The sequence below is a fragment of the Peromyscus californicus genome, unplaced genomic scaffold (genome assembly GCF_007827085.1).
Source record: "Peromyscus californicus insignis strain IS unplaced genomic scaffold, ASM782708v3 Scaffold_4__1_contigs__length_199733344, whole genome shotgun sequence".
Lineage (NCBI taxonomy): Eukaryota > Metazoa > Chordata > Mammalia > Rodentia > Cricetidae > Peromyscus > Peromyscus californicus.
This window is the reverse complement of record NW_026294562.1, coordinates 106524396-106547662: the sequence shown is the minus strand read 5'-3', so window position 1 is coordinate 106547662 and position 23267 is coordinate 106524396. Positions and strand designations below refer to the sequence as shown.

General features: G+C 44.2%; 1 protein-coding gene across 1 annotated transcript in view; it reads left to right on the top strand.

Annotated features, from left to right (window-relative positions):
• Tenm4 (teneurin transmembrane protein 4) overlaps positions 1 to 23267 on the top strand; it is a 735358-nt gene that overhangs the window by 142412 nt on the left and 569679 nt on the right. The window contains 1 exon segment of the mRNA XM_052714273.1: positions 2930 to 2985. The gene's annotated coding sequence lies outside the window, so the exon portion shown is untranslated.

Sequence of the window (23267 nt, the reverse complement as noted above, 5' to 3'; positions counted from 1 at the left end):
TCCAGAGAGAGGGGTTGTTGGACTGGGGGAAACTGATCAGGGCTATGTTCCGTTGCTGCTTCTGACAAGTCCTCCTTGAAGGAATGAGAACTTTCACCAAGGCAGGCTAAGCCACTTCTACAGGCCTTTTCACCTTTTTACTCTCTTCTCATAAAAAATTCACGCCAATTAATTTTAAACCGATGACAGTAAGTGGGAACTTAGAGTTCTAACAAGCCCTCTCCACAGCCTCATCGGCCAGAGTTCAGCACGGCCCCTTGATGGCTGGGGTTTCGTCCTCCTTTCCAGTGACGGTGGAGTCCTGCATATTATGTGACAGGCCTTTTCTATTCCCTTGGTTACTATCTTGGATCTTTGAATAAAGAATCACTTTCAGTCACATGTTTTGAAGCCTGGATGCTTCTTGCTAAAGTGCCCTTTTTGGGATCTTAAATAGCTATTGATAGGATCTTGTCACTTGATGGAAACGCTGACGATGTTACAGAATGGGCTGAGCCTGCCTTGATTTGGAAATAGAACTTAATTAGTGGCCAAATGCCAGGGACTTATAGATTGGAGCTCTGAGAACAGGTTGCAGGAGAGGGAGTAAATAAATTCACAGAGCACTGGATTAGACATGGCAAGTCCTGGCTTCTTCGGTTGCTAGTTATATGACCTTGGGAAACTTTTGTGACATAACGAAGTGTAAAGTTCTCTTGTTAGTTTAGCTTTAAAATATGATAGCTCTAAGTTCTGAGGCCACAGAATAGCCAGGGGCCAAATGCAAGCATCCTCCCAAGTGGTAAATGGATGAGAATTTTAGACTTCCAAAGTTACAGATTCTAATGAGATATGGGCAGATATGTTACGTAGACAGCACCTGAACCCTGGCGGTTCGTAGACATGCGTGTGTAGAACAGCTACTATGATGAACTCTTTTGCATTGTTAGCAGCCCTTTTGGAGTTATAGACCCCATCTTTGTCACAAGGTTGCTTTTTATTGGACCACTGAGAGAAGGGCAAGAAACAAAGAGCTGCAGGAACTCTTTTTATAGATCTCTTTAAAATGAAGTTAAGGGCCAGGGAGATGGCTCCGTAGGTAAAGTTACCTGTCAACAAGCCCAGTGTCCTGAGTTTAGTTTCTGAACCCACATGGCGGAAAGAGAGAACCAGTACCCACAAGTTGTCCTCTGACTTCCACCTGTGCACTGTAACATGCCCCACCCCCACATGCACATGAAATAAATACCTAAAATGTAAAGTAACAGAAACTCTGAAAATTATGTAAAGCAAAGAATAAAAGTGAATTGAACTTGAAAACTTAGTAAGTCATCGTATAAATGACACACAGATATGGAAAAAAAAAAAGTGATGGTGCCTTGCAGTGACTGCAGCAGACCTAGGATGGATTGCCAGCCAGGCTGAATAGCCTTCTCGGTTGTGAAAACTTCCCAGTGTGGTTGTGAGGATCATGAGATGATATCTGTAAGTAGTGTCAGCTCAGCAGCTGTCACATAGTAGGGGCACAGACGGACGGGTTTCCTTTTCTTTCTCTTGGCCTCTTGTTTCTAATTTGAAAGCAGTATCTGTAAGCAGCTGGCTGATCTGCCTCCCTTACTTTCCAGACTGAGTTGTCTCAGCTGAAGGCTAGGGTGAGTCCAGTGGCCAGACTTGCCCACCCTGTACTCAACTGGACCCAGTATAGACAGTACTACTGCCAGAGACAAAGCACAAGCCTTCAAAGTGTTTGGAGAAAGGGACTCAAGGGATGAGACTGAGATAGTAGAAGAAAGGCAGCAGTCCTGTTCTAACACTGGGAAAAAGAAAAGGAGGACTCATCATCTGATGAGTCCTTTAGATTTCATGTTCCATTGTCCTGCCATGAGAAATGGTAAACTATATTCCTGTGAGAAAAATGATTGTAAGAATGATTCACAAATGAGGCTGCAGAGATGGCTCAGCCATTAGGAACTATTTCCCACCTCTTCTAGATGACCTAGGTTTCAGTTCCCACCACTATGTTGGATGTCTCACAATCACTGTAACTCCCACTCCAAGGGACCTGATGGCTGCTTCTGGCCTCCAAGGGCCCCTCAGAAACACAATATTTACTCACACAAATGACACACACAAGTATACATTAACAAAAATTTAAAAACAAATGTTAAAAAAGTACCCACATACCAAAAGAGAGTGTATGAGATAGTTCTCTGTGTTATCTTTCTTACAGTGTCCCTAGCATTGTATGTTGGCATCTATGAAAATCAAAAGTGTGCCGAAATGATTGGAATGCTGAATTTTCCATACTGAGACATAAATGTAACCAGAGTTACACTGTCCTGCCCAGTCCCACAGCTGCTTTTAAAATAATCGCTTAGAGACTTAATATTAATTATAAATGCTAGGCCAGTAGTTCAGGCTTGTTACTAACTAGCTCTTGCACTTAAATTAACCCATATTTCTATTTATGCTTTGTCATGTGGCTCATAACTTATTACCTCATTTTTTACACATCCTGCTTGCTCTATAGCTGGCTGGCATCTCCTCAACTCTGCCCTCCTTCTTCCCAGCATTCTCACTTTGGCTTTCCTGCCTAACTTCACGCCCAGCTACTAGCCAACCAGTGTTTTATTAAACTAGTTTGAGTGACAAATCTTTTTAGTATACAAAAGGATTATTCCACAGCATTTCTGCCATTTATAACTAGAATTTGTACTACATATAAGTACTGCTGGTGTTATGCTTGACACAGAACCATCATCCAGCTTAATATTTTTTGTGCTTACACTTCATTTTGTGAATAGTTCCTTGGTGGCCCCTGAGCATCAGAAACATCTTCTATTCCATGGGCTAGTGAATAGGTGGCAGGCAGTGTTAGGTGTGGAATTTGTGATGCCTGTGAGTGTAGAGGACACCCAGGGTTCATTGTGGTTGTCTTCTTGTTTTGCAGATGGACAATCTGAGGCTGAGAGGGGGCTAGTGATTTCTCGGACACTTGGGCAGTAGGTAAGTTATGATGCTGCATTGGGCCTGAATCAAGGTCACCAGGGCTTCAGCTCTGCAAGCACATGTACCCCAGTCTCCTGACTTTTCTGTTTTGTGCAAAAGTAAGGAAATGAATCAAGCTGGTTTGAAGTGTTTGGGTATTAACTGAGTTATGATTTTATTTGTGTTTTATTGTCATGATCTGGTTGAGCTTTTGAGGAGGCAAGTTTGTGTAGATCTCTTGGGCCCATGTTAGGCCTTTCCTCAGGATGGTAGGACTCATTAGAGCCTGACTGGTGTGCCACTCATGGTCTGTCTCTTTGGTAGACCTGAATGTTTTGTGTAATCAGGAGTCCATGGATCTGTTCTCAGGTCCTGCAACAACCTATTCTGTGGCTTTCAGCAAATAATTTCACCCTTCATCTTCAGATCTGTTCATTTTCAGTGATTCTTTTGAACTGTTTTTCATCAGAATATCAGGCTTCAGCTCTGTGCTGGACACAGAATGACAAGTTAATATGGAGTAGGCTGTGTCTCCAGGACATTAGCCTCTCCTTCCATCCTTGTTGTTTCATAGAAACTTCTAACACACACTTTGGAGTTCGTGGTTATAGTGATTTTGTGATTGATACATTTGTTGCAGAATGGAACACCATTGGTGAGTGTTATTTGGCACAGATGGTAAATTTATGAATGAGAAAGTGCCATGGATGTGCTTGAGACACAGACTAATGCCAAGGCATTTCTGATCTCAATGAACTTTCCTCCAGGGGTTTTGTCTCATGGATGAGAATTATTTAGAAATTATTTGGCGGTTTCATACATGTATATAATGAAATTTAGTTGTGAATGACCATTTTAAACCTATTCCTCAGCAGAAAGGATGGTGCTGGGGGAAGTGGACATCAAGCTAGGCCCTATGCCCATGCAGGGATATTTTCTGCATAGAGTTTTTTGTTATTGTTTGTTTTGTTTTGTTGTTGTTGTTTTCCCGTGTCTAAGTCTTTATTTTGCAGAAAGCAGTGCCTTCCATTCCCAGAGTGAAGACAGTTGTGAGCTCTGGGCAAGCTGGTAACCAGAGTGAAACCTGCTCAGGGCCAGGGCCATTGCCTCCAAGAGGTTGAGATTTTACATATCGGAGAGACTCTGCCAAGGGCTGTGGGGCACACTCCCCTTGTTGTGCAGTGACCCTGCTGAAGGCTGCTGCTTCCCAGAGCTTAATGGCTCCAGATTCTAAAGCAGGCTCTGAGCTCCTGCCTTTGCAGACCCTTGCCTCGGGCACTGCATGGAAAGTGCTAAGGATTAGAGGCTGGGCTGTTTGTTTATATGGAGGACGACTTCTGGTAGTTGAAGCTCTTGGGCCCCTTCAAAGTCCAGAATTTCAAAGGGTGCATGAATAACCTCAGGCCCAACCTGGAATTTCTATTTGAGTGTGTGTTGGGGGTGGCTGGTGGTCCTATTTAATGGAGAAGACACACATTGTTGGTTAAGGGGGAAGGGAGGGAGGGAGAGGAAGAGGATGAGAAAAACAAAGCACCCCTGTGTGTGTGTGTGTGTGTGTGTGTGTGTGTGTGTGTGTGTGTGTTTGTGTGTACAATACCTAGAAAGCAATTCTTACAAGAAAAAAATATATATTCAGCAGGGCTCTGAAATGGGTTTAAAATGATTTATTTTAATTTTTTATTCATGTGTCTCTATTAGTGTATGCCACATGTGTGTAAGCATCAGCCTCTGCTGGAAAGGCCATTGGATTCCCTGAGAGCTGGTGTTCTAGGTGTTTGTGGTCTTCCAGTGTGGGTGCTGGGGACTCAATGTGGGTCCTATGGAAGAGCAGTAAGCACGCTTAGAACTGAACCATCTCTCCAGACCCCAGAATGGCTCTGAACAAGCCTTATCAACCTCTCTGATGACAAGGGGAGGCCAGCTGTCCCTTCATCCTGGCTAGAATTACCCAGATCTCCTTTACCTTCTTCTTTGGAGTCAACTACCAACTCTTGCTTCTTACACTAGTCTCTCTGTGGCAGGCACCCCTCACCCCCCACCCACCCACTCCCCCCACCCTCCCACCCCCCACCGCCGCCACACACACACACCCCCTTTACAGTACCCCTTCCCTTCAGAGCTGTGATCTTTCCCTCCACCTGTCTCACTCAGCACTAACAAAGCAGGTGACTGCCTGGCCTGACAGGTGATAGCTACCATGCTCTTGGAACCTCATCCCCTCATGTTCAATGTTGTCCCAGCAGGAATCTTTGGGGTCTTTGTTCAGCAGTTGCTCTGAAGTTGGAATTCGTGGACGGCTTCCTTTCTCTGTAGGTCACTTTCAGCTGCAGCCAGCCAGCAGGGCAAAGCCTTTCCTTGCCAGGTAGAGTTTCCCTTCACCCCAAACAGGGCAAGGGGAAGGCCTGCTGAAAGGCAGACTTGGCTCTACGTTGTGAGCATTCTGCCAGGTCTCCTGAGCAGAGCTCATTCCCAGAGTGATTATCTTTCCTGCATGAGAAGCAGGTGCTTGGTGACAGGAAGCAAGGCAGGCTTAGCAACAGACTTATCAGGCTCTCTACAAGAATGTCGTTCCTGTAAACAGGTCTGAGTCTGTGTTGTTTTGTTTCTCTCACCTGCTCAGTTGATGGGCCGGTGCGCTCTAATCTGCACAGCTCTGCTGCAGAGGCAATCAGTCCCTGCAATGTGAGGTTCTGTCTGAAGTACTCCTGCTTATCCCCACAGTACTCTGAAAGGGACTAGGCCAGACAGGTTGTGGTCTCCAGAGAAGGCTCTGGCTCCCTCCAGGAAGCCCCGCGGAGTAGGAGTACGTGCGTGCGTGCGTGCGTGCGTGCGTGCGTGCATGCGTGCGTATGTATGTATGTATGTTCCTGCACTTTAGTTTTAACTTGGTCTTCTATTCACCAAATCTACTCAATCTCTTTGCACAGGCTGTTGCATACTGGTCTTGAAAGTGTGCCTTGTCAGTGGTTGCCTAGCCAGGGGACAGAGATGTGGGGTCAGATAAGATGCCTGTTCCTTATATTGATCTTTCCAAGGCAGCTTCCCCCTCACATACTCTGTAGCCCCCCTCTCCCTCCAAGGCTGTGACTTCTCCACTTGCCATGCTCATAAGGGACAAAGCTGGTGTCTGGATTGACAGGAGGGCTGCTATGTGCCTGAAACTCTAACGCCTGGTGCCTCACGTTGTCCTAGCAGGAAACTTTGGAGTCTGCTTAGATGGTGCATCTATCTCTTTCAGCCTCAGTTTCTTCATTTTTTTTTTAATGAAGGGCAAATTGCTGATAATCCTTAAGGTACACCTGACAGATATATAATAGCCGTCGTTAGTACTTGTCATAGAAGCAGCAGGAGTAGGGGTGTCAGTATTGATAATGCATCATTTTTATAGAACTTTATATTCTCCAAGGTTCTTTTACATTTGATCCTTCAACAATCCCACAAAAGAAACAAGACCAGGACAGTTCTCCTGGCTGGAGATAAGGAGACTGAGATAATGAGAAAGGTGATGGGAGTTTTCTTCAGTCAGATGCTGCTGAAGGCCTGAGTGGAGCCAGCAAGAGCCTCGTAGCCTTGTAGAGGTGGGGTGTGAACCTTGCGTGTCTGGGAGAGCCTAGAGTGCCAGCTTCTCCTGGAGCTCAGACTACTTTTCCGCTGGCCTCCTACCCGCACTGTCCACCTTCATCCTGGAGGTCTGTCCTATTTATCTGAAGCCTTCTGCCTGATTCTTGTCAACTGCTTCATCTATGGGTCTAGCTTCTGGTTTCCAGGGCTGACATCGTTGAGCTACAATGGGCTCCAAACCCGAAGAGCCACTGAGATTCAATCCTGTCACACACCCCGGTGGCCTGTTGCCTGCCTTCAGATTTACCCAGACACACAGTCCAGGGCTGGGAGAGCACAGCCACTCAGTGGCAGTTTCCCCATGCATTCCTGAATGTTCTTGCTGCCAAGGCTTATTCTACCCTCTAGCAAATGGACATTAAATAATATCAACAAGACCCTCTGGTGACTTACTATGTATAATACATATATGTATTTTTTAAACTTTTTTCAAGATGAGATAACTCCATTTCAAAAAAGTAAGTGAATGAGGCCAAGCTTACACAAGTATCTGGCAATAATTCTGGAATTTGCATCCAGGTATTTAGACTAGAAGCCGTAAACACTGGCCTTATATGAAGCATGTAGCGTACAATACCTAGCCCAAATGGTCACTGACTGGTGCTGGTTCTTTTAAAAACAATACTGCATTCTAACCCTCGGTTGTCTGTGGTCTTCTTCCATTGGATGGTGAGGTTCCCTGAGGTAGCAACTGGAAGCCCCAGCCTCAGCAGGCACAGGGTCTGCAGCAACTAAGGTATACAGGATGGAATGATCAACAGTGTTAGTAGTAAGTTATTGACTGTGTGTTAACTGTGCATAACACTAAGGGCTCTCGTGTGTCACTTAGGGATGAGATGAGCACCAAGAACTGTGAGGTGAGGTGAGGTGACCTCTTCATGGTGTAGCCATTCTTAGTATGGACTCTTTCTAAATGGTACAGGGTTTGGTCACTCCACGTGACCTCTTGATGCCCTCAGATATATAATTAGCATAGATAAGTGAGTCTGGCGCTGGCATCACTTGCCATACTCTTTGTGCTAAACTAAACTGTTTGTACTAAACTGGTGCTCAGGGGTGCTCTATTGTAGTAAGTAGAAGTGTGTTCTAAAAGTATGATTAAAAAAAACATACTAAGTCATAAACTTACACAGTAGCTTGCTATCACTAACAAGTAGTGTATACTGTAAGCAACACACATGCTACACTTTCACACCTGTGGCAGTGCAATAGCTTGCTTACATTAGCATCACCACACTCATATGAATAACACACTGAACTCTACCATGATAATGATGTTACCACAAAGCAGTAAGAATTCTATCAGCTCAGTTATAATCTCAGGAGACTGCTATTGCGTATGTGATCTGTTATTGGTCAAAACATCCCGGTGTGACATACGACTGTGTTATTTTGTTTAATTTCTGCAGCACCCTCTACACTAGATGCTGTAGTTATCACCGTCTTACAGGAAAGGCAATGGCTTGAACACGTTGAGTCACTTTCCCAGGTTGCACACAACTTAACAGTAACAGACTTGGGGAGGGATCTGGCCTAACAGACGTAAGAGCTGGTGCTCAGTGGAGGTCCTGCCCACTGAGATGCACTGGTTTCCTTAAGTAATCTTCCTTATAGACACAGCTGGCGGTCGTCGCTGCACCTGTGAATTCTTATGAAGCTGTCACTCAAATCTAGTGCCTGACAACCTAAAGCGGTGTTTCCATGCAGCCAAAGGTGAAGCTAGAAAAGGCTGAGAAGCCATGTAATGTATGAAAGATGAGATGAAGAGTCACTAATAGAATCAATGTACAATGGGGTCTTCCTGGGGAGTAGACCTCGTTTGTAACATACAGGTAGGACAAAGACAGCATCAAGAGATGCTATCTAAATTCATGGGAAATACTGGGGATATTTGCAGCATCCTCTGGGGGATTTTTTTTTTCTTTTAGATCTGACAAGTTCTCTACAGCCAAATCATTGGTGAGTGAGGCCCAGTGAAGGGGGCTGGGGGAGGCAAATCTTGATGCATTGCTCTCAAGGGACCCCCTTGCCACAAGACCTCCTGGGCCTGTGACGTGTTTCATCATGTGGAGTTTCATCTTATGCAAGCTAGCGAAATGGTCCTCCAGCCTCATTGTGGCAAGATAATTGACCCCTTGTGACTTTGTCCAAAGGATAGTGGGAACATGTGCTCTTGTAAAGTCAAGCAGCAGAGAAGCTGAACTGAGTCAGAAAAGAGGGCCTTGGAGAGGCTTCAAGGGGCTACTGGAATGTGACTAGATTTCTGATGGAATCCATAAGCTTCCAGGGTTCCCTTACATTGCACGACTCCAGGCTTTGTTCAGATTCTCGGAGACAGCAATGACTAACTGGCATCCTATATAAAAAGTAGCCGAGCCAGGGAATCTGGTGAATTGAAAGGTAGCCAGAGTAACCACATGATGACCAATGAACTAGAGCATCAGAGACTTGCCTTTGGATAGAATCAGAGCATGGCTGTCTTGGTGGCTGTCCCTGTGCACCAAAGGGAGAATCTGCCCTGGGTCTTGAACTGAAGCCCAAGGCCCTGTCTCTTTCCTGCACTGCAGTGGTTTTTTCACCCAAGCTCTTCAGAGCATGGGTATGGGTCAGGAATCCTCTCTGGAACTTTTATGTGAGATAAGCTAGAAATTCTCTTTTGACTCCTGGGCCCCAGCTGTGGCATCTCTCCTCTCTATTTATGTGTTAAGTTTCTATGATGCTGGGACAGATGTTCAGCTGGGGCATCCAGCCCCCATGGCAGTGTTGTTCTACAGCCCACACCCATCCCCATTGTCTGTTCTGATTGTGCAATGCCCATGGACAGCAGTTGGTAAATACTTTGCATTTGACTTCCATTTGCGAGCTGTCCTTTGTGCAGAGCCAAAGGGACTGCCTCATGTCAATTGCTCCTCACACAGGTGCAGCAGGCCAGTAACTAGTCATCAAGCTGCTGCTGCACACAACTCAACACTCAGGCTTGGTGACAATTGTTTGTTCTACTGACTAGTCTGCCCCAAAGTCACAAGGTCCCTGGGAAGTCACCAGCTCACACTGGTACATGGGGCTGGTGGATTTGTCTGTCGCCCAATCTTCCCATCAAATCAAAAGCCCAAGGTTCACTGCAGTGGCAGGTCTGGGAGCTGGATCTGTCTTTGCTGTCTCAGCCACCGCATGTCTCTTCAGTGAACAGGTAGCACCACATTGTATCACATGACTTGTGACTCGCCCTGCAGAGCAGGTGAGAGCGTCTCTCAAAAGAGTAAACAGTGAGGCTTCTCAGGTGGAACCCCTCCTGCGTACGTGTCCTTTAGTCATTTTGTTCTAAAAAGGCAACAAGTAAGAGGAATGGCAGAAGAAATAGTCTATGAAGATAAATGTGTGCACTCAGGATCCAGGTAGACCAGGGTTTCTGGAAATGGGTGAATCTCCTGTCTCAATTTCCTGGTCGATAGAACGTGAATGATGATGGAAATGGTATTTAACATGTACCATGTACCCAGCAGAACTTAAGCATGTAGATGGCAATCCTTGCTAAGAAATACAGCATAATTCCCTCTTCATCCTACAGATGGGGAAACTGAGGCACAGATGGCTGGGCAACTTCTCTAAGGGTATATGGCAGAGCCAAATTGTAGAGCCAGGCCTTACACTTAGATGGCATGGTGGCAGAAGCCATACTTAACCTGTGTGCTTCTCTGGCTCTATGTGGGACTATGTAGGAATTGTAAGGAACATTCCTGGCTCAGGGACAAGAGCTGGGCTCCATTTCTACCTACTTGTTCTGTATCTGTCAGAAACAGGAAGCACTCCATTCAGAGCCCCTTCTGTGTGCTCAGTACTGTACTCTGGGTTCTGTGTCCATCATCTCCTTTCAGTATCACAGCCTTAGTGCCGGTGCAATCATGCAGGCAAGTGAATAACACGATGATAAGTCTTCTCAACAATGAGCTACCCATTGAGGGAGGAGTCCAAGCAGAAGCAAGAAGGCTCTTGTCCAGCCTGTAGCAGACACTTAGACATTGAAGTGTTACACCATCTTCCATCTCTACTAGGCTCTTCAGTACTCGCTGCAGGATCTAGACATAACCAAGACTCTGGGGTGTCAGGATAGCAGAAAGGGAACCAGTTCAAAGGGTCCCCTAAGCGAATTCCCATGTTTTCCAGCACTCTCTCCTGAAAGGCATCAGAATCAATAAAGGCAAAGTTCAGCCTAGGCTTTGCAATAGAAGTGCTGTGTGGTGTGGGAACCATTTAACCTGTCTGTGCCTTTTATTCAAAGGAGTTAATGATAACCTGCCTTCACTGTCCTGGTGATAATACATCTAAGTTGATATCAACTACATCATGCTGAGAGTCAGGGGAATGTATTCTTCAGGCCCCCGATGACATCTTTGATCTATGATGATCCCCAGAACTAAACTGTGGACAAGAGCAATCTCACCTAGAGTCAGAGGCTAGGAGGAGGAGTGTCTGAAATGGAAGAAAAGAGCCAAACCAGCAAAATTTTACCTCAGATTTCAGCCACGGAGAAGAAAGAATGGAGAACTTATCTTTGAGTTCCCGTGCCACATAGGAAAAAGAAAAGCCGAGGGTACACGTGCTGTTCCCATTGGCTAACACTGAGTGCTTTTTGAGGAGTAAGTAAACACAGATGACAAGCTATTAGCTAGGCACAGAGACATAGAGCATACGCAGACATGGCAATACAATGATGGATTGAGTGGGGTGTCCCTGACTCGGTCTGGGGAAGATTTCCTCACAGAAGGATTACAGGGGCATGTTCCCCAAACCAACCACTGTCAGTGAGAATAGGAACCAGGACAAGGTGGAGGGAGTGGTGGGGGTAGAGTGGGGGGTGGGGGTGAGGGGGAGCTACAATGTAGTCATAGCTGTTCGTCAGTTGACCCCACTGCAAACATGGGGCCAGGATGCCTCTTCAGCCCACACTGCATCTAGCGCAGTTTACCTCACTGCCCGTGCAGTGACAGCTACAGACTGCCCACAGGTGACCACTGTCTTGAGCTAAAGGCCATTTGCAGAGAGGGGCTCAACTGAGGATCCAACAGCAACCCTCTCCACAGCTGGAGGAGTGAGAGTCTTAGGTTCCCTTGCTCATAGCAGGCAGCTGCCATTCTTGCCTGCCAGCCGTAGACACCTCTGGTTAACACTCAGTTCTTTACTACTGTGTTTCAGTGAAGTCTCAGAACTCCCCCAAATGCGGTGCTTTGGATAAATGTTCTCAATCACTAGAATCCACTCATGAGAAGGAACTTATTAGTTCCTTTTGCCCCCTCCATCTGTAGGGGACGTTTATTGATGGTGTAATAATAAGTCTTCAGTGTTATGATTGAGCTGGCAAGATCGAACACTTGGCAGACCTCGGACAATTTCCCTGACATGTCTGCTGGAAAATGTGATTTTCTCGTATTTTTCCTTATTATGCTCCCTGACCACATTCCATTTAAGTGCAGAACTGTGTTCTTGCCTTGCTCAATGCACCTTCCCCCACCCCAAATTCATTTCTTTTCCCCTTTATTTCCTAGTCCACACTCTCTTTGCAATTATGGTTAATCCCCAGTAAGGCTGACCATGCAATTAGCCCTGTAGCCTTCCTAACCATGGCAGGTTGTATCCATGTTAGTGGATGTGGATGACCTAGGGGAGCTCAGGGAGGTTACCGTGTTTTCTGAAGATCAGACATCCTGTGAAAGAGAAAACCAGGCTTTATCTGTCTCTATGGCTCCCTAGGTCTGTGCTCCTGTGTTCTCCCTTCTGTACTTTTGGTATATTTGCTAGGGTTTTTGATTTGCATGTGTGGGGGTGGGGTGGTGTGTGTGTGTGTGTGTGTGTGTGTGTGTGTGTGTGTGTGTGTGTGTGTGTGTATGTGTGCATATGTGGATGCCACCTTCCATCACTTTCCACCTCATCTTTTGAGACACTATTTCAGTGAACCTGGAGCTCACCAGTTTGAATAGATTGACTCCCCAGAGAGTTCCCGGGATCCTTTTGTCTCTGTGCTGGGATTATAGAGGTATGCTACCACATTCAGATTTTCACATGAGTGCTGTGGATCAAACTCGGGTTCTCATTTACCCATTGAGCCATCTCCCCAGCCCCTGGGGTGATTTCTCAATGGTCTTCCTTGGTGAATGGGGTCTGACTTTGGTTGTTATTCCAACATGTGGTTTGTTAATCTACCAAGTCAGTGGAAATCACATTAGAGTTGTGGGAGCTACCCACCCCCGCCCTCACCCCCAAAACACACTGAACATTTTGGAGAACCTTCTATTTCTTTCCCAGGCACACACTGGTTCTCAATCTGAGCAGAGTAGAGCCTTTTATTCATTTCTATACATGTTTGAACTGCAAGGGACCTTTGGGATCACAAACTTGCTGTCATAGCCACTGGGCTGGGGTAGACACCTAAGCCAAGTCAGGGCTGCTAATGACTCTTGATAAATGACACTGCTCATGGTCCAGCTGGCCAGCAGCCACAAGCTTGCCAGTGCCCCTCCAGGGTTGCTGGGGTCATTGAGTGGAAGGTCTGCATCCTGCTGCTGTCCTTGCCTTCATGGAAGTTGGTTTTGGTAAAGGCAGGAGTTTGGTTCTGAGCTGGAAGCAGACTCCAGCAGAACCTAAGATAGATTAGAGCATTTCAAAGAAGACCCACTGAGGCCCAGTTCTGTGCTAAGTGTTGAACTAACCCCTAGAGTCATAGGCATAAAACCAGTGACGCAGAGTTTAAATTTAAAGCATGGTTCCACAGCTCCTTGGCACTGCATGTCTTCTGTACTGTCTGTGGAGTGTGCCCTTGGCCCTTGAGACGATGACCTCTCGATATAGAATGGAATTTAGAATCAGCATGAGTGAACAAAGATCCTGATTCAAAGCTTCACTTCTGTCTTGGCTACAGATTTTCTGTGCAATCAAGCATAGGTCGGTTGACCTCTCTGGTCTTTACAGTTACTATGGTGTCGGTATAGACTGTGCTCACTGTATTGCTCAGGCCCCAAATCCTGGGGGAGCAACAGTATAATGATGGTGTTCTGGGAATGAGGAATGCTCTGCTTTCCTGACATGGCCTAACTTTTCTTAGGGAAACACAAAAAACACTTGATTCACCCCAGACTGTCACCAACAGATGGATAAACAATTCTATACCAGTCTAACTCGGTAAGCCAATGCCTTTACTTTATGGAAGCATGAGGGGTTTCTTATATAAGTATGGGTGACTCAAAGGTACTACATCACCAAACAGCACCAACTCCTGGTCACCCTCCTACCTTCCATACTCTTCAGCATCCCTCTGTACTCCCACCCCTCACCAAGCTGTGACTGCTTCATCATCATTACCATGGACCTGGCAGTAACTGAGTTCTTCTGCTTGTCTCTTTGTCATGTCTGTGTCCAAGGTCAACTGTAGGTCACCCCAGCTGCCCTACTTCATGATGGCTGATGGTCATACCCCACCAAGAGGAAACATGTTGTTTTAAGCACCCTCCCTCCACTCATGACTTAGTAGCATCACTGGGAAAGTACTTACTGGACATTGGTGAGCTGCAGACCAGGATGGTTTTCTGGAAGATGGCATTGTATCTTCATTGGATGATCTAAGGACGATGAGTCTCAGGGTTTCCGTCTGACGTGATACTCCCCTGACTCTAAGGAAGGGAAAGGGATATTCACATGTTATCCTACCACCATGACTTGGGGAAATTCCTGTTCCTTGTCTGAGGAGTCACCTTCTCATCATCTTTCTCCCTGGTGGTAGAGGCTGGGTTGCTGAGCAGAGGTAGTGATGGTGAAGTTGGGGGGCGGGATGCCATCCCTCATAGTGGCTGCATGAAACCAAATGCTCAAGCTCTTCAAAACTAGCTTGTCATCTTCAGTTCGGGTTGCCATCTTTTCCTTGTAGCCATTGTCTGAGGAGTGCCTGAGATGGTACGTGAGGAAGCATAGACAGAGCAAACACAGCTGGGATGAGGGTTTGGAGCTGTGATTCTGTCTTTATTTCCTTGATCTGAATTTCTTGGTCTAGCCCCTTCACCAGTAGCTCCCAACACGAGTGTGGAAATGTATCCTCTGTTCCCACAGCTATACAGCAAACCATCTGTGAATTTTTGCTATCCTTTCCCAGTGAACACCATGGAGCGACTGCTATGTCTGCCTTCCTCTTTCAGTTCTAACACATTTAAGAACAAAGCCTCACGTTGATACATCTTTGTCCCAGGAGGTAGTTGGTGCTCTAGAACTGAGTGAATAAAGGAAGTAAAGCAAGCACTATGGGAACCTGCCACACGCCACTCTGGGCATGGAAGGCTTCACGGACTTCTCATGGTGGTTCTAAGGGCTGGTGTTATTATCCTGCATCTGAGAAAAGAGTGCTTGGGCCCAGATAGGCAAAGACATGTCCTCAATAGTACATGGTCATCAACTAGAAGCATGAGGGATAGAAACCTCAGCTCTCCTGACTCCAAACCTGGGGCCTATTTTCTATACCAAGCCCCACTCCCTGTCTCCTTCCTTTTCGTATTATTGTTCCACAAACAACAATAATGGGAAAAGAAATAAAATCACCTTCCGTCGTACCACTTCTAGCAAGTCAGCTGTTTCCATTTTTTCCAGATTCCCTACAGCCTCTTTCTTGCATATTTTTTATAACAGCATTATTGAGATATAATTCACATGCCATAAAATCCACCCTTTTAAAGCATACAATTCCCTGGTTTTTAGAGTACTCACAGAGTTGTGCAACCATCATCACTATCTAATTTTGGAACGTTTCATCACCCCCAAAAGAAACCCTCATTAGCAGTCATTCACCATCCTCCATATCCCCCATCCCTGGCAACCACTAATCTGCTTTCTCTCTCCATGGACCTGTCTATTCTGAAGATTTCATATAAATGGAATCATACAAGATGCTGCCTTTCTGTCTTTTTCTTTCACTTAGCATAATGTTTTCAATGTCCATCTATGTTGTAGCATGAATCAGTATTTTTCTGCTAACACACTCACACCCACACACCCACATACACACCCACACCCACCCACACACAACTTAACAATGTTTACCCATTTATTATGTCATAAACAGTTGAATTGTTTCTACTTCTTGACTATTATAAAAACTGATTTATGTGCAGATTTTCTTTGTGGATATATATTTTCAGTTCTTTGGGTATATTCAGAGAGTGGTATTGTTAGATGATACATTCTTTGGATATATCCTTAGGGTGATATTGCTGGATCCTACATTCTTTGGGTATATTCTAAGTGTGATATTATTAGGTATTACACTCTTTGGGGACATCCTGGAGGCAATACTGCTGAGCTATACATTCTTTGAATATATTCTGAAAGTTCTGTTGCTATGTCCTACATTCTTTGGGTATATCTGGAGGTTGCTATTGCCAGGTTCTATTTTCTTCAATTATATTCTCTAGGTGATATTGCTGAGTTCTACATTCTTTGAGTAGATCCTGAGTGTGATTTTGCTAGGTATAAATTCTTTGGGTATATCCCAAGAGTGATATTTCAGGCCTTACATTCTTTAGGTAGATCATAAGGATGCTATTGCTAAGTCCTACATTCTTTGGGTAAATCCTGAGGGTGATATATTAGGTCCTACATTCTTTGGGTCTATCCTGGAGGTACTATTGCTAGGTCCTACATTATGGTAACTTCGTGGTGGTTAATATTTCCAAGAACTGCCAACCAATCTTTAAAAGCAGCTTTTCCATTTATAATCCCTTTAGATATGCAAGAAGTTTCCAATTTTTCATATCCTTTCTATTCACTGCTTTTCATTATATAACTTTTTTTAGATATTCTAGAGGTTTTGGTGTGTTATCTGGTGATTTTGATTTGGATTTCTATAACAACGAATAGTGGCATCTTTACATGTGATTATTGGCAATTTAAAAAAATTCCCTGGGGAAATGTCTATTATAGTTTTTTGCCTGTTTGCTAATTAGCTTGTCTGTCTTCCTTATTGTTGTGTTATAAGATTTCATATATTCTTGATTTAAGTCATTTGTCCATGATTTGAGAGTATTTTCTCTCCTTCCATGAGCTGTCATTTCCCTTTCTTGAGAGTATGCTCTGAAAAGCTAATTCTTAAATTTTTGATGAAGTCCAATTTAGATCCCATTTCTCTTTTGTTGCCTGTGATTTTTGTGTCACATCAAAGAAGCCACCGCTTATCCAAACTCAGGAAGCTTTTTTCCTCTAATACTTCTAGTTCTTACATCTAGGTCTGTGATCCACTGTGAGTTAAGCTTTGTGTCTTGAATGATGTCTGAGCCCAACTTTATTCATTTGCATGAAGATGTCCAATTATCTTTGAATCATTGATTAAAAAGGCTTTCCTTTCCCATTCATTTGTCTTGGTACTTTCGTCAGAAATCAATTGAGCATAAATGTGAGACTTTATTCCTGAGCTCTCCATTTTATTCCTCAGATCTATATCCTTCCAGTGACCCTCAACTTTCTTATTGTCCCTGCACAGCAGTTTTAAAGTTGAGAAGTGTGGGTACCTCAACTTTTTTCTTGCTTCCCGAGATTCAGTCTTCTGTATCTCATGCATTTAAATACACATTTGAGAAGCTACACCTGTTTCTTTTTTAAAATTTATTTATTTTATGTATGAGTGCTCTATCTGCATGTATGACTTTACGCCAGAAGAGGGCATCAGATCCAACTATAGATGGTCGTGAGCCACCATGTGGTTGCTGGGAATTGAACTCAGGTCCTCTGGAAGAGCAGCCAATGCTTTTAACTGCTGAGTCATCTCTCCAGCATTAAACTTCAGTTTCTAAAAATGAAACAAAATAAAAATTAATTCTACTATTAGGTCATTCGATTTATAAATATGGGATGTTATCCTAATTATTTAAGACTTTACCATTTTTCCTCTCTGTGATTTTTTTTTAAAAATACTCAATATGCATTGTTTATATTATTTTCTTAAATGTGTTCTTATTCTATTCCTTTTGGATAGCACTACAAATAAAGTTGTTATCTTGATTGCATTTTAAAATTGATCACTGTTGGAGTATTTCTATACTCTATACACCTTGAGTTTTGACTCTCAGTCCTATAGACCGCCATCCTAATCAACTTGTTTATTAGTTCTAAGTGAGAGAGAGAGAGAGAGAAAGAGAGAGAGAGAGAGAGAGAGAGAGAGAGAGAGAGAGAGAGAGAGATCCTTAGTATTTTCTACACTCACAGATCTTTCCATCTATGAATAGAGACAGTTTCTCTTTTTCTGCCAATCTGAATGTGTTTATTTACTTTTCTTGATTAACTTATCTTAATTAGTTTATCAGTCTCTAGTCCAGTGTTCAGGAGAAGTGTTAAGAGTGGATACTTTGTCTTGTTTCTAAACTTAAGAGAGAAACTTCTCCTTTTTCACCTCCAAGTCTGAAGTTAGCTACGAGTGCTTCATAGATGGCCCATGGCAACTTGAGGATTACAATTGTTCATAGTCTATTGAGTGTCCTTTGTCAAGAAAGAGTATTGGATTTTGTCAAATGTTTTCCCTGTGTCTTCTGACCTGATTGTGGGGTATTGTCCTTTATTGTTTTAATACAGTATATAATAAATATTGATTAGTTTTTGCATGAGAAGCCATTCTGACATCCCTAGAGAAATCCCACTTGGCCTTCTGTATGTTTTATGCCAACTAAATAGTTTTTTATTGAGAAATTTTGTATCTGTATTTATGGAGTATATTGATATGTAATTTTCTTTCCTTGTGTTGTCTGTCTGGATTGGGCATCAGAATCATAAAATAACTTAGAAAGAGTTCTTCTCCCATCTTCTATTTCTTGCAAGAATTTACTAAGTATTTGTATAAATCTTGCTTCTTACTTGAAAACTTTAAAAAGCTGTGATAAGGGGTTGGAAATTTAGCTCAGTGGTAAAGCCCTGGCTTATTAAACGAAAGGCCCTGAGTTTGGCCCTCAGCTCTGGGGGAGGGGGAAGAGACGAAATAACAGAAGAGACAAAAAAGAAGGAGGCAGATCTCTGTGAGTTGAAGGCCAGCTGGGTCTACAAAGGGAGTTCCAGGACAGCCAGAGATACACAGAGAAACCCTGTCTCAAAAAACCAACCAAACAAAAAAACAAAAAGTCGTGATGAGAATAAAGTTTTTGACAGCTCATGGCTAGGTCTTTTCAGATGATTGTGTCAGAGGGGAACAAAAGTCAATGAACACAAAAACTTGATGTTGAATTGAATCTTGAACATTTCTCCCTAAACAGAACTGTAAATTTCTTGCCATTATGCCAGGCAAGGCCCTAAACTGCATACCAAGGGTGGGCAGAACAGATGGAATTCCTGCTTTTAAAGAATAAATAACTGAAACTATTTCAGCGCAGACGTCTGGATAGATTCTCATCTGAAGCAGACTGTTCCCCCATCATCATAGACAGAAGACTGGCCTCTCCAGTATATGCTGAACAAGACCAATGTTCACACCTTTATCTTCCCTGGAAGCCATCCTGGTCACCCTAGAAAATCAAAACATCCACACATATTAATAGATTAGTGTTGAAGGGGTTAGCCAAAGGACCCCGGGTTTGTTTTTGTTACTTTTTAACATGTGAACATGAGAAAGGAATATTCTTGTCTTAAATGGTTTGTCACAGAAAAACAGGAGTCTGAGATTATATCATAAATACAGCAATTTCTCTATAGTACACGTGATAATAGCAATCCTGAACATTTATAATGGAGAGGGCTGGAGATGTGATCTCTTGCACATTCATCCAATCAGCCTCTTCATTAGTTAATGCGTCAATTATTTATTAAGGTCCTTTCCTGAGTCAGGTCCTCTATGGAGTGTCTGTACAGAAAGGAATCTATCTGAATCCCCACCCTAGAGCAGCAGATGGTCTGTTGAGTGGGACAGGAAGGGAGCAAGTTATATACACAATAACTCTTGGGCATGGATAGAGCTGAAAAATGGGTATGATGGCAGAAATATAAGCAAGGAGACATCAGGATTGGTCAGTGTCAGGAGAAATGTCCTCTACATGGAGTCTTGACCAACACATAGTTTTCCTAGCTAGCCTATGGTACATGGCTGAGGTTCAAACAGAACACAGTGTATATTCTTGCATTCTCAAGGTTTCAAAGGAAGAACTAGAAAGGGATTTGCAGAAACCCAAGAGGCATATACTAAAAGATCTGTGTGCTTTTTATCCTGGGACATCCTAAGTTTTAAGGATTCGGGACTTTTTTCCAAACAGAAGTCCTACAATGCACTAAAGTCAACATTGAAATAAGATGCCACCAAAAAATCATTATGTTTAGACCTTGAGACTTCTTGCATAAATGCAGTTTTCCTGGAGCCTTGCCACAGAGTCCCACCTCCACAGGCCTTTTCCTGTCTGTTGTAACCTAAAAATGCCATTTCAGATGACTAGGAGGTTACAGTAGGAAGTGTTGAACTCTGACCTGACCTTGACTCTTATTCAAGCTGGGTCTGAACCCAGCTTTTCTCATTTGCAAAAATGGTCACTGATGCTACTACCTAGGTTATTTGGACAATGAAATGAAAAGGGGGTCTCATAAGCTTGGTATGGTAGCACACACCTGTAATGCCAGCACTTGGGAGATAGAGAGGTGAGGAACAAGAAGTCAAGGTCATCCTCACCTACATAATGAGCTCTAAGCCAACTTGGGCTTCAGGAGACCCTGTTCTACAAATAAATAAGCAAACAGAACAAAAGAAAAGGAAAGAAAGATAAAAAATAAAAACCAAAGGACCTCCAAAGGTTTTAGGAATCTCTGTTGCCTGCTGGACAAAAGGTAAGTCCCAGCCTGTCATAGATGTGTGGCCACCAGTGTTGAGAACTATACTGACCAGCCCCACTTACCCACTGTGGGTTTGATCCTTGACAATTCATCTAACTCTCTGAGTCTCAGCTTCTTCCTCTGCAAAACAGAGTTGACTGTGATGTCTCCTTCATGGTGTTGCCAAGGGGAGTTAGTGTGAACATCACTGTACCTCCCAGGCATTTTGGATACTGAATTGCTTTAAAACTGATTGTGAACACAAAGCTCTTTTATCCCTCCACCTAGTCTCCAAGTGTGGGGCTACCATTCTCCCTTCTCTCAGAGCCTAATACCATGATTGACACGTAAAGACAGTTGAATGCTTCTGCAGTTGCATTTATTTCCAGCCTTCCACCCTTTAATCATTCTAGGTTTTTGTCTAACTGCAAAAAGAATTGACTGTCCTTTCAGAAATCTAAATAAACCAACCAGGAAAAAAAGATTCTAAATCATCTCATTTTATATATCTATTTTACTGGGTAGACCAACCAGGTATTAATCCATTAGGAGCTACCCCAAGGGAGCAGACAAGACCTTCAGCTCCTGCTTTCCTAACCCAGCCTGGCTTGCTCCGGTTTATCCAGACAAATGGCGGGGCTGTGGCTTCTGTGCATTAGGGTATTAGACAGTGTAACCTGGGAGGGATGCGGCTTTAATAAAGCTTCATCCCCCTGACCCCACCAAGAGAAGAACTTTGGAAGGATAGTGTGAGATCCACAGGATCTCACGATCCACAGGCTAGGGGGACAAGGATGTAGGAAGATGGGAGTCATACCTTGGCATGTGTCCTGGGGGAGGGCATATGTTTTGCAGTGACCTTAAGAGATAAGTTTAGTGCTGTGTCTGCTCCTGACTTGCTTTCTCTACCATCTGATTCCCATACATGACATCTACTGATTCTCTTTCCACCCAAAGGCAAAAGGTCAAGCTAAGGGGTCCCCAGGTCCAGAGTCAGGCTCTGAAGTTATAGCCCCTGCCCTAATGTTTCCCCACAGGGATTGTCCACTCACAGCTAGGCCCTGGGATAAAGGAACTATGACTTCCCCCTGGAACTGCTAACTGAGGGGAGACACCTGCAGATGGCTGAAAGAGGGTCTCTGGGGGTCCTTTGGAAGCCCTTTGGAGACTGTGGTCAAATGTACCTGGGGGAAGAAAGAAAAGGAAGTTCCTAAAGAAAGACATCATGGTCTGTTAAACACCTGAAACTTGGGGGGGGATTGACCAACAATGGAAAAATCAAAGGGTCAGAAGGTTTAATGTGTGCTGAGGGCTACTCTCTGCTTCCAAGATGGCACTGTTTTGCTCTGTTTTTAGAGTGGATGATCCCATGTCCTCACATGGCAGGAGAAGGGATGTAAGGGCCTAACTGACTCACTGTTTTTATAAGACACTAATCCACTGGTGAGGGCAGATCCCTCATGTCCCAAACACCTTCCCAAAATTCCACCTCTTAAAATTGTGGCACTGCAACATTAACTTTAAATATTAATTTTGGAGGACACAGACCTTCAAACACCAGGGCAAAACCACATTTGGGGTACATCTTCAAAGGTGAGAAAGAGTTCACCAGACAGAAGAAAGCAAAGGATTTTCCGAGGGGGGGGGTTTAATGTCCCTGGGATTAATCCACGGCATTTTAAAAGTAAAGAACACAATGAAAAGATAACCAGGTGGCGCAGTGGAGGGGGTTAGGGGAAGGCAGTCTACACAAGGGCTCTGAGGCAAGTTCAGTGGGACAGAAACAGTGAGTAAGAGAGAGACACTGGGAAGAGATAGATGTGAGATTGATGGGAAGTTCTAGGCTGATTCAGGAAGGCTTGTAGATCTTGTTACTAGGAACACGCACTCAACACTTCAGAGGGGTGAGGAGACCAGACTCCAGATGGAAAGGCTCACCTGAAATATCCCTTAATTTAGTAATTGAATAATCATCTATAGCATCATGACCAGGTGTGTTCCATGTGGAATAGGAAGTTATACTTGACCTTGAGCAGGCTGATTTTCCATTGCCCTTCATTCTTGCCTTCCACTTAACATCCTCCCCTCTGATATCCTCTCAGAAGATGTCTATGTCCCAAGGGCTGTTACTCAGATTCTGCCTGGCAGACTTGCTCCAATGCCTTCTGGGAAGAAGAGATTAGGAAACATGCTGAAGATGAGTTTCTTGACAGGTGGGAGAGTTCTGTGAGGTTGAGTTCATCAGGTTAGGATTATTCCAGAGCAGGTAGGTACCCAGCAGCAAAATCCCTCATATACTGGACTTCCAGCCCAAGAAAACCATCCTCCCTTGCTGCAGGCGACAGTCCAAGATGCTTAAAAGACTGAGGCACGAGTGCACGGGCACACGCGCGTGTGTGTGTGTGTGTGTGTGTGTGTGTGTGTGTGTGTGTGTGTGTGTGTCTGCCTGTCTGTTTGGTACTGGGTGGTCACATAAGGCTCTGCAGTCTCAGAATATGTGCTTTCTGCTCCATGCACATGTAGGTCTGGTCTCAAGTGTGCATATTACATATGTCTGTATCCTTGAGCTCCCAAGTGCCCCTTTGGTGTGCTGTGTGGGATGTGCCTTCGAGATTTCCCTTCAGGCTCGATTGGTTCTGAGAAATGCAAAAGCCCTGCCTCACCTTGAAAACTATCCTGTTGTTTGTGGTTTCCTGGTCGTGACAGTGTCGCTGCGCTTGCCTGTCACTTGTACACACATTCTCAGTACCACTTGGGAGCTGTGAACTCGGAGAGTTCCCAAGAGACTACCACGGGCCACTTGAGTGACTCACTAATGGGTCTGCTTCCTTCCTCAGAGAAATAGTGTGGGGAAAGTTCTAGAAATGCAATTTTAG